Below are 11,791 nucleotides of genomic sequence, written 5' to 3'. Positions count from 1 at the left end.
CCCAATTCTAATTCTAGTTTCTTTAATAATTAAAAAGGCTATATAAGGTATCGTACCTGCACATTACTCTCTTGCACTAGAATATCCTTCGCTTTCTCGCACAGTCCTTTTACCTGCACAACAAGCACCTTTATCAGCCAATTCATTTATCACTAATACAAGAGGGGGAATAAAACATGTGCACCATAATAAAAGACTCACATGAAGCAAGTCATTAAATAAAAGCCTAGCATAAGCGAAGATGAATAAGCTCAAAATAAAACTACTTCAGTAGAAGAACCAAAGTATTGATAAATACTTTCTTTGTTATAAGCTTATGCCCAGTTCTTTCCCTGTATACAAGCTTCAGTAATAATATATAATGCAACAATCTTGCATTCTCAAACGGTAGCTTCCACCAGGTACCTTCTTGCCTACTGAAGTTCATGTGAATGATCGTGAAAGCTCTTCAAATTAGACTATTTCACTGGAAAAAAAGTGATATCATTCTGTTTTTGTTTTCTTTTTTCAGAAGAGGATGGGGAAACTAGTTACCTTCTTTCTTCATCTTGAAGATAAGAAGTAGCCTAAGTTAGGAATGACGGTTTGGGATTACAGTCCGCAGAACCTAGGACGGACCGTATTGGGTGACCTCATTCCAACATCAGAAACTAAAATAGTTGACTTCCTTTCCTACGGTTGGGTCCTATGAGAACCAACCGCAGGACCAAAACAGTGTAATTTTCTATTTTCTTTTGGTTTCATAGTTTTATTTTCATTCTTTTCTGCTTTGTTTGGTATGTTTGGGTACTATGACTTTTCCATCCATAGGTACTATGCCATCATAGAATACAACACTTATGGAAGAAGGTCAAAATCCACCTCACTTCAGCCCGGCTTCAAGTTATTGAAGAACGCATTGATAATGAACTCAGTGGGTCTGAATTCGACCCTAGCCTACAGGATGACTCACCAAAAGGCACCGAGGATAACACGTTACACAAGATATATGATGGACTGTTACAAAGAAGCAGAAGAAGCACCGCTCTTCTAATAATAGTTTGAGAAAGTACAACAGAAAGTAGGGATTATCCTTCGAAAGGATGAGTTTATTAGGCTTCAAAGTGATTTCATATTTTTGTAGATATGGCTCATAGTGGAAATGAATCTAGATTTGTGGATGTGTAGTTATAACTATCAAGCAGTAAGTAAATTAAATATTAAATTTATCTTTTTTCTATTAGCATTCAACAACTTGTGTCTCTTTTTTTCGTTCAGTTGAATTTACTTTCTCTCATATATCAAAAGAGTTCCATTTTCTCGCAGGCATAATTATAGTTTGGATGTTATGGTGAACTGAAAACTGGAATGCACACAAGGTCCAAATGCCAACTTTCTTCTAATCGAGTTGGGCTGCAGTGCTGTCTGCTGATTCTTATTGTGTCTAATTGATGTTTTTATGTTAAGTTTGTGTTTCTTGACTAATTGGTGCTTCTGTTCAGTGAGTTTTTGTTCTTATGTTCACTTATACTTGGATCTTATGATGGTTGTTGTTGGTATCAATTGTTGATGATGAGGTTGTGTAATCTATGTTGCTCGGACTTTTCAAAAATGCCATTGTGTCGCCACCTTTAAAAGTAGTGCATTTCTGAAAGCACGGGTGCAACAACATTTCTAGAGAGTCCGAGCTACTTATGATTATGTTACAGAAGAATTAGCATTGTTGGGTTGACCTGAAGAAATGCAAGATTGGATGTTTGTGTGGACCAAATCTGAGTACATTTAGAAGTGTGTTGAATTTTTTTGGGTTATCCTTGCATAGACAAACAGATCATGTTATTTTCATTTCTTAATTCAAGTATGTCTATTCATCAGTTTTACATGTCTTTAGATGTATCGTTTTTATTTCCAGTAGCTACACCAAAACAGAGCATCACTAATGCTAAAGTGAAAAGCCATCGACAGTTGCAATATTCTTTACCATGATGATTTTAAAGGGCATAAAGAAGCTGCCAGTGTATATTTACAGGGAAATAACCCCACTGGTGGTGACTCTGAAGAAGAAAAAAGTAATGAATCTGAACTCTCTAATGATTATGGAAGTGATGTTCATGCAGAACTTAGGGTGGTGAGAGAATATCTAAGGGAATATAATAAAACAGAAAAAGTTAAGGCTCCTGCTAAGGAGAAACCGGATGGATTTCTTAGTGAAGATGGGTTAGATGAAGGCTATGAAGATATTGATAACGAAAGAACAAATTTGTGGTACAATTTGGGAGGTGATGATGATGAGCCATATTATGACTCATGAAATGTAGATAGTTTTGCTAGTGAATTTGAAGGTGAGCAGGTTTGTGATGATGGAGGAGGAGGAGGGCAGTTGAGGGATAGGAAAAAGAGTAGCACGGTAGTCTATCATCCAGATTGTGAGAAAGTCATCTGGCAGGTTGGTCTAGCATTTAAAAATGTTAATAAATTTAGAGAAGATATGACCAACTATGCATTAAAGAAAGGACTCCAGCAAGAAAAGGAGAAGAATGATCAAAATCAGGTCCGTCAAGTGTAGGAATTGTATAGGTCTTGATGGTTGTTTTCTCAAAGGGGTATGTAAAGGGAATTATTTGTCGCAGTTGCTAAAGATGGAAACAATCAAACCAATAGCTTGGGCTGTTACTGAAGTAGAAAAAAATGAAACATGGAGATGGTTTATGAGGATCTTGCAAGATGACTTGCAACTTGGAAATGGGGATCAAACTACTCTAGTCATTGATATGCAAAATGTATGATAATGTTATTTTTACTACTCTTAAACCTTTATTCCTTTCTGCCCTTTTTTCTTGATTAAATTTAGCTCAATTTAACAATTTAATCAACTAGTATAAACAACAAGTCAAAGCATAAAATTCACTGTAGGATTAGTTACTGCTTTTTCCTAGTAGTTAGTTACTGTTTATTTTGCTAAACAGTTACCTACTATTTTTACCAATATCATATAAACTAGTTACTGTACTATTTATTTTGCTTAGTTACTACAGATTTTACATCATATACACACCATTGTTTATGATTTTTTGTAGGATTTGATTATGCTGCTGAGGAAGTATTTCCTGCTTGTGAGCACAGAATGTGTGCTTGACACATTCTGTTAAACTGGTCAAAGAAATGGTAGGGTATTGAAAGAAGGAAAAGGTTCTAGAAGTGTGTTAGGAAACATTTGAATCTAAATTGAAGGTCAGGGAAGGTGAGTTAAGTAAGTTGGGTAGAAAAATTGTGGAAAATATCACATATGACATTGAAAGATGGTGCAAAGTGTACTTCAAGGAGTTCTCAAATGTGATAGTGTTGTTAATAATATGGCTGAAAGTTTTAATGCTTGGATATTAGCAGGCAGCTCGACACAAGGCAATTGTGTCTATGCTAGAAGAAATTAGAGTCAAGGTGATGAATAGAATAACTAAAATGAGGGTTTTCCTACAGCTTGGGTAAATGGGATATCTCCAATGGCTTTGAAGGTGTATAAGGAGAAGATGAAGAAGTATCATGATCAAAAGATCGAAAAGCGAGAATTTAATCCCGGTGATTTGGTACTTCTATTCAACTAAAGGCTGCGCTTGTTTCCTGACAAGCTCAAATCAAAGAGGACGAGATCATTCAGAGTTGTACAAGTGTTGTCACACACACAGAGCGGTTGAACTTGAGAATGAGGAAGGAACAAGATTCAAAAGGTGAGAGTTAAATCAAGCGCTACTTGGGAGGCAACCCAAGATGTAATCTAGCTAGTTTGAATTATTTTATTTTATTTTATTTTTTTATTGACATTTTTTGTTCTTAAGTTTGATTTTTGGCTAGAATAGGATAGTTTAGGGTTCGTGTCCAAAAGGTGTCAAGAAAATGTAAAAAGAAGTCCTAAGTTTGCTACATGTGCAAGAAAGAAAGAAAAATCTGCAAAATTTCAAAGTGTAGAGGGTTTTAAATCTCATCTACGAGTCGTTGCTCATTCAACAAACCGTAGATGGCATCCATAGAATCTAAGTCCTAACACAATAATAACTTTAAGTCTACGGATGCACAATACGAACAGTTTAAACTTTGATGGTCCGTAGTCTGCATCCGTAGACCCAGGAATGTTTCCTGAATTTTTTCCAAGTGTTGAGTAGAATGACGGAGGCCTTCGACAGTTCGTAGGAATTATTACGGACCATAAATGGTTTATCGTCAAACCTGTCTGTTTAAAATTAATGACCCGACCCGCGACCCTTTTTAATAAAAACCTCCAATTTTACATTCATCCCCTATTTCCCTCAATTCCCAACCCTTACAACCTCTCACATTTCCCACCCTTTCACACACAAACTCCATCCCTAACAATTCCAACTTCCACTATTTAATCCTTTCCTCCCATCTTCTCCTTTTACCTCTCCTATCTTCCATTTTTCCCAAATTTCCTTTACTCATATTCAAGGCAGTGGGCAATTATTAAGTTGGTTTTCAAAGTTCTAGACATCTAAGTGATGCACTCGCACAACTTGGAAATTCATATAAAGGTATGGAATTAAGCCTAACTAGATTCAATTACTTGAATTCAAAGTTGCTACTTGACCTAGGGTATGTGATGCTTGTTTTGTATGCCTAAATTAATTAAAGTATACCCTTGGGAAGCAAGAAGATGCGAGTGTTGTCGATTATGTGTAAATATGTGAAACAAATTACTTCAAATTGTGTTCTTGACAAAGAGTTTGTGATGGTGCTATTTGTTATTGTGATTAATTGATAAGTACAAGCCCTATAGATGACGGAATTACATTGAAAATTACTGTGTTGAAATGCATGTTTGTGATGGAATAGGCTGATATGATGTTGAAGATGTGTTAATACAAAGTTGATCCTAAAAACTCCTAATATTAGGGTTGACGACTTGGATCTACGAGACGTAGGAATTCCTACCGACTGTAGATCAAGTCTCGTCATCTTGAAGAACAAAAAGTAGCCTAAGTTTGGAATGACGGTTTGGCGAACGGTCCGTAGAACCTTTGACGAACCGTACTAGTTAACAGTCATTTCAACTTCAGCAACTAAAAAAGTTGACCTCTTTTGGTAAGGTTGGGTCATACGGCCCGTAGAAGTTCTACAATCTGTAAGAACCAATCGTAGGACCAAGCAGTGAATATTTTTGCAAATTTTTTTTTTCTGTTTTCTTTTGGTTTCGTAGTTTTATTTTCATTCATTTCTGGCTTTGTTTTATATGTTTGGGTACTACTGACTTTTCCACAGGTACTATGCCACCGATGAATACCAAAACTTATGGACGAAGGTCAAAACCCACCACATCGTCGGCCCAGCTTCAACTTATTGAAAAATGAACGGATAATGAACTCAATTGGTTTGAATTCGACCCTGCCCTAGAGGATTACTCACCAAAGGCACCGAGGAAACATGCCAACCGATTTAGAAACTAGACATTATTCTGGTGCTGAATGAGTCCGACTCCTCGAGCCATGATGGTTCTTCCTAGTCTGAGGAGGGAGCACAAAGTTCTAGAGAAGGTAGTGGGGAGTCACAGCCTAGGGCAGCTCGGGTCCACAGCATGACACACAGTCTGAGTCAGGCTGCGGATCAAATGTGAATTGATGGAAGAGGCACGAGCAAATATAGCCCAATCATGGTACGAGAGTTCAATGCCTTGTATGCAGCCACAGAGAAAAGCACATTGCCTAGGATGGCCAACGAATAAGATCAGCCCTGACTTCTATCCACACTCGTAAGGTACATCCCCATGAGTTTTTACAGCCCATCTCATGAGCAGCTAATTAATATAGCTGAGTTTGTTTATCAGATGCAGCTAGTTAGGAATAGTAAGCAGCTATGAGAGATATGGACCATGCACATGAGTTCACAAGTTACATCTTTCTCAAAACCGTTATCAAAATCGCTAAACTAATAACCCATTACGGATAAACCAATAATTATTTTTCGGTTCGATTTTGATCGGCCCTACCCCACAGCACCACGTCGGGGTATCCATATTGATATGTCGCCTACGGTCGAAGCACTTTCACCAAAGAAGTTAGAGGAGGGCACAATTCAACCCCCATTACTGAGCCTGATGAAACTACTCCGTCATCTTCTTTCTCTAGCCCGACTTCGAGCACACCACGTGCTTCAATTCCTACAGGTTTCGCCATGTTGTCACTAACCAGACTCCAGAAATTGGACTCAAATCGAGATTCTATTGCAGCATATTCGTCCATGGATGAGAAAGGTCGTAGAGGACACGGAGGCAAGAGAGAGAATGTTGTTGAAGATAAGATTCAAGTAATACAACGGAGAATTGATGCCTTGTGAGTTTCGAAAATTAGATAGGCCTCGACCTGAGCCGACGGTAGATCTTTCCGCCTTCCGGACTAAGTTAGCCACACCCCGGGCGGACATTGATGCATTGGCTGATGCTAGCTCATTTTCACCAAAGCCTCCCCCACTAATGGTGGAGGCGATGTTATATCTGCCCTATTTGAGGATGAAGAGCCTACTCAAGACCCTCCCCGTGTGACTGGAAAGTGTGTGCGGATGATGCCCCTAGTGACATTGATGAGGGCAGCGAGGCTACAAGAGTGTGATGTGCGCTAAAGGCTGCTCGAAAACAAATCAAAGGTAAATGAGGACTTTAGGAAGTAGCGAGAGCGTGAGTTAGCAGTCGGAGCATCGGCATCGAAGGGCACTATTCATGGTGCTCCAAAGATAAGCTTCTTAATAGTTCTTCGGCGCTTGGGAGCCAAATGTCTATCTAACCCTAAATTTTTATATCATTTGTGCATTGAGGGCATTGCACTAATTTTTCATGTGGGGTTGGGTGAATGGATTGTGAGTATGGGGATATGATGACTAAGATGATGAAAAGGTTTAACTCAACTGATGACCATGTGAAAGAGATGCATACTGATTTTTCAAGTATTGGGCAGATGGTAAATTCACATGTAGTATCTGTTAAGCAATTTAGCAACAACTGAGTTGTCAACTATCTTCAAGTGTGAGTCCCCGTCAACAAGGAACACTACCTAGAAACTATTGTGGATGCGTGGGAAGCCCTTAAATTAAGTATTTAATTATTATTTTAGTAGCTTTATTTATTATTCTAGAATAGAGTTTATATTTCATAGTTTTCTAAGGATTAGGTTATGCTATAGTTATTAGTTTGGAATAGGATTTAGGTCTCCTACTTTCCATAAGAATTAGACTTCCTATTAATGTAATACGACTCCTATTTAAAGGGGATTTTGATGAATAAACTAGTAAGTCATTTTTCAGCAAAAAGCAAGAGATTGGAGTTCTCTCTTCCATTGAACTCAAAGGTTTCAGTCTCAAGTTGAAGAGCTGAAGAGATCGGGGTTCTCTCTTTTAATGAACTCTATGGTTTCAGCCTCCCTTTAACGAGCTGATTTATATATCGCCCTGTGAATCGATCCTTCCCTAAAAATTCATAACAATTTGGTATCAGTGCCTAACACAATGGGCGATGAGATCAGTTTCAGATTTGGCAAAACTTACTTCATATTAGCAATCCCCTATATAGTTCACGATCTTAATAAGTTTAATAATTCTAGATGTAGTCTTTTCTACAGTTTAAAAGGGGGTGTGCTTGTATTGGTGGAAGAAAACTATGAGATCCCTGCATCATGTGTTCCTCATTTTTTAAGGTACTTTATTTATGTGTTTGTATCACCTAGAACATTTACATCTAAGCACAACTAGCATTTTAAAACATAAGTGGAAGTAGCAGAGTAGTTCAGGTAAGTTGGAACACACTAATTGATGAATCACAAGAAGTGTGATGAAAATAGATATTTCTATTAAATGAAATAAGAAGTGTTACATGTATGACAGCCATCCACCAAGCTCTATACTTTCACTGCCTAAAACAATATCCTTTAGTGCCCTAGGAAGTAGTTCAAGTTTTCCCATCTGATCCATTGAGGGAAACCAGACTCCTCAGGTCCATAGGATTTTCTCAATTCCATATGCATGGAAATAAGGGCATCCATCATCAGTTTCCCAAGCCTGGAAGCTGCTTCTGTTGCATATATCATATGAGATAACCACATCAAAAAAGATATTTACCAGCATAAAGTTCATTGTATTTAAAAATGTAAGAAAATATGTTTTCTATCACCTTTGCTCTGAAGTCTTTGAGGCTGGTAAGAAATGGTCACCCTAGCATACCCACCGGACTTGAGATTAGTACTAGATCTATGGAATAAATATTCGGCAAGCTTTTCACAGTTTTAAACCAGGCTCAGCCAGTATCAAACTTTTGGAATCAAGAAGCTCCGAAACATCATGTCCTACAGACTATGAATTTGATGAACTTTGGCCTCATTGAATTGAAGCTTTCTCATCAAGCAGGGAAGATATAACAAGTGGATACAACCCACTTCTATTAACTATGTGGCATGGTGGAAAATAGTAGCCCGTTCCCTCACTTAAACATATCTGCAAATGTTGTATCAGTGAATATGATGTCAGTATGTACTCCAATTATATGCTGGAAAGGCAAATTTGCAGAGAAAGGAAGAGACTTACAAACTTCATGGAATTGAAGAGCGCTAAAAGTTTATCAGCAACAAGGATATCTTAAGGTTCTAAAGGATATCACCCTATAAAGAAAAAATAATAGGAAAAAAAAGGACCTTAAAAACATATATGGGTAGTGTAAAAAATGTAGTATAAAGTAGTGGCAGCTCATGATTCCGGGAAAGTTTGGTCTATCAATATGAAATAGAAATGTAGAGCTGAAGCATCGGAAACTACCCCCACCCCCTTTGAAAAATAGACAGATTTTAATATTAAATTTTTGTGGGGATTACATTACACTCACGTTTGGTTCATTAAAGTCAAATAGAACATCAGGAGATAAGAGAACCCATCTTTTTGGATAGCTTTAATCTATATATAAAATACTACTACTAGAGGTGAATTTTCAGGCGGTATGCATTTACACAAGCTATTTAGCAAACAAAAAAAGGAAGTGCAATTACACAAAATATACACTTCAAGATGCTTATAAATGAATTTCCAGAATGCACGTTCTTCAAGAACTCCTAGACAGCAACTCAGTTTCGCATTTACTTAACCTAAGCAAAATAGAGGATTGAGGTATTGTTTCACACACATTGTCCCCAAAAAAATGACAGAAAGTTTCAACCAGAATCTAAAATACACACCCCATAGATATAGGGCTTTAATGGCCATCAAACAAGCAAGGATAGATCAAGACTACATGCTTCCCAATTCTAATTCCAGTTTCTTTAATAATTGAATGTGCTATAATATGAAGCATGATACTGAAACTAATTCTTGTAGATCCAGGCTTTTCGACAGTTTAAAGATAAAGGATAGTGCTAGAGCCATGCTACTGTTCCTCTATAAAACAGTAAGATGTGAGCTAGAGCTGTTTAGAGAAAACATTTAATGGGAGAGCAAAATCCACCTGGAATATGTGTCACTATCAAAGTGTAAAAGCCATAATTATAAAATAACAAAGAAAGAAAAAAATAACCTGAATAGATGAGTATTGTGGCTAACTGGTGCTTGATCTAGCAGCATAAATTCAGTCAATTTATCAGGATTTAGAGCTGAAAATGAGGAGACAACGAAAAAATCGAGTTAGTTCCCCGTTTCAACTTTAACAACTGTCACAATTAAACAAATCTTCCAATGTTCTCATGTTACTGAAGCACTTAAACTGAACATCAAAAAGCATGAACTCAAAGAGAAGTCTAAACGGGAGAGGGAATATACACAGATTCATGAAATAGAAAAGCTCACATATATCTAATAAATTAGCTTATGAGCAGAGAAGCCATGCAAATTCTCAGACAAAAGTATATACAAGTTATCCCAAGTCATTCCTTTAATCTGTTATACCCAAAGAATTTCGTATATCTTATCTCTGGTCTCCCTTCTTCCTTAACTCATTTCAAATGATAGGACTTATCATTCATACATCAAAGTCTATGAAAATGAAAGCCAACATTTTCAACTTCCTACATAACTGCATCCACAGAGAACTTATATCACAGACCCTAAGTTAAAATCAACAGTGTTGGCTTAAACAGAAAGAGAGTTTTGATTGAGTTGATGTTCCAACCAACTCTATGAATCTCTTGACTAAAGCATAAGCTTTAGAGAAGCATAAATAGAAAAATTAACCAATTTATTTACCAGAATCTTCATTGATTTGCTCCAAGTATACAAGTATATTGGAAAATTTTCAGCTTTCTAATGAATGAAGTATACGGTAGAACAGCTAGCCTTGAAGATGCCAAAATTTCTCAAAATGACCAATTAATGTAGCCACTCTGAAGTGACAGAAATAAAAATTGTTACAAAATGTATATAGACATCATTTTAGTAGTATACATAGGCATATTTTTAGCTAGTAGATCTGTAGGAATCCCTCATAATTAGCTAGCAGATTTGTAGGAATACCTCTTTATTTTCTTTCCTAAATTAGCACAGAGTATATTGTATTTATATCTTGCTTATCTATTGGAATAAGATATGTACTTCTATTCGATTACATGATATTAGAGCCTATAGGCTCCTTGATCATGTTCTCTCTCTGTTTCGAAAGGCAGCTTGATCTCGTTTTGCTATCTTACAGAAACAAGCTCAGATTTCAAATCGATCACTTTCAAAGTGGGCAATTTGTGTCACTGCCACAGTAGGAGGCAGATCATACTTTCTGGTGTACCCCCAGTTTTGTTTGGGGTTGAAACACTGTTTGGAGAACACTTTCACCTTCCAGGTTCATATTTTTTTGAAAGTTACTTCCAGGTTCATATTTCCCTGTAGCTTCTGCGATTCAGATCTGGTATTCTGTTTGGTGCTGCTGCGATTGTTGAATACTGTTAAACATTGAATGAATAGTGTTTTCTGGATGCTTGTTCTTGATTTTTGGTTCCTTTGTTCTCTCTCATCTTCTTTGTTCTTTAAGTTTGAGCCTCAACTATAATTATTTTATTGGTATTGGATTGTATTTATTGTTTGTGTTTGCTAGATTCTCCTGTATTGCTACTTTGGATATTTAAGTTAGAAAATATAACTCAAACAATTAGAAAGGAGGAAATATGGCTACAAATCACAAGGATAAGACAATTTAGGGACAATTTTGGTTTTGGCAGATCAGTTTGCAGAGTTCTCTCGGTATCAAGAATCCCTTAAAGAATTCACTGCAGTTACTATCCTTGTTGATTCAAGAAAAGCATGTGTCTCATCTTCGAACAACTGGGTGATTGATTCAGGTGCTACAGATCACATGACAGGTAATCATAACATATTTTCTACCTTTCAATCACACAAAGCTCCCTCTCCTGTAACAGTAGCTGATGGGTCAACATGTAACATTGTGGGATCTGGAACCGTCAAAGCAACCTCCTCTATTACCTTGTCCTCTGTATTAAATCTACCAAAGTTGACCTTCAATTTGATTTTTGTGAGTTAACTTACTAGAGATCTTAATTGTTATGTTTCGTTCTTTCCTAATCATTGCTTGTTTCGTGATCTTGCAACGCATAAGGTTATTGGTAAAGGACATGTAATTGATGGTCTATATATCCTTGATGAATATGAGTCTCGATTTGTTGCATGCTCAAGTGTCTTGTCTCCATTTGAAGCACATTGTCGATTGGGACACCCTTCTTTACCTTTATTAAAAGAAGTTATGTCCCCAGTTTCAAAATGTTCCTTCTTTGGAGTGTGAATCATGCCGATTTGCAAAACATCATATCGCATCACATTTAATAAACGAGTTGAATCA

This window comes from Solanum verrucosum, unplaced genomic scaffold (genome assembly GCF_900185275.1).
Source record: "Solanum verrucosum unplaced genomic scaffold, falcon-dt-bn FXZP01000444.1, whole genome shotgun sequence".
In the NCBI taxonomy this organism is placed as follows: domain Eukaryota; kingdom Viridiplantae; phylum Streptophyta; class Magnoliopsida; order Solanales; family Solanaceae; genus Solanum; species Solanum verrucosum.
Note: the sequence above shows the minus strand (reverse complement) of the source record.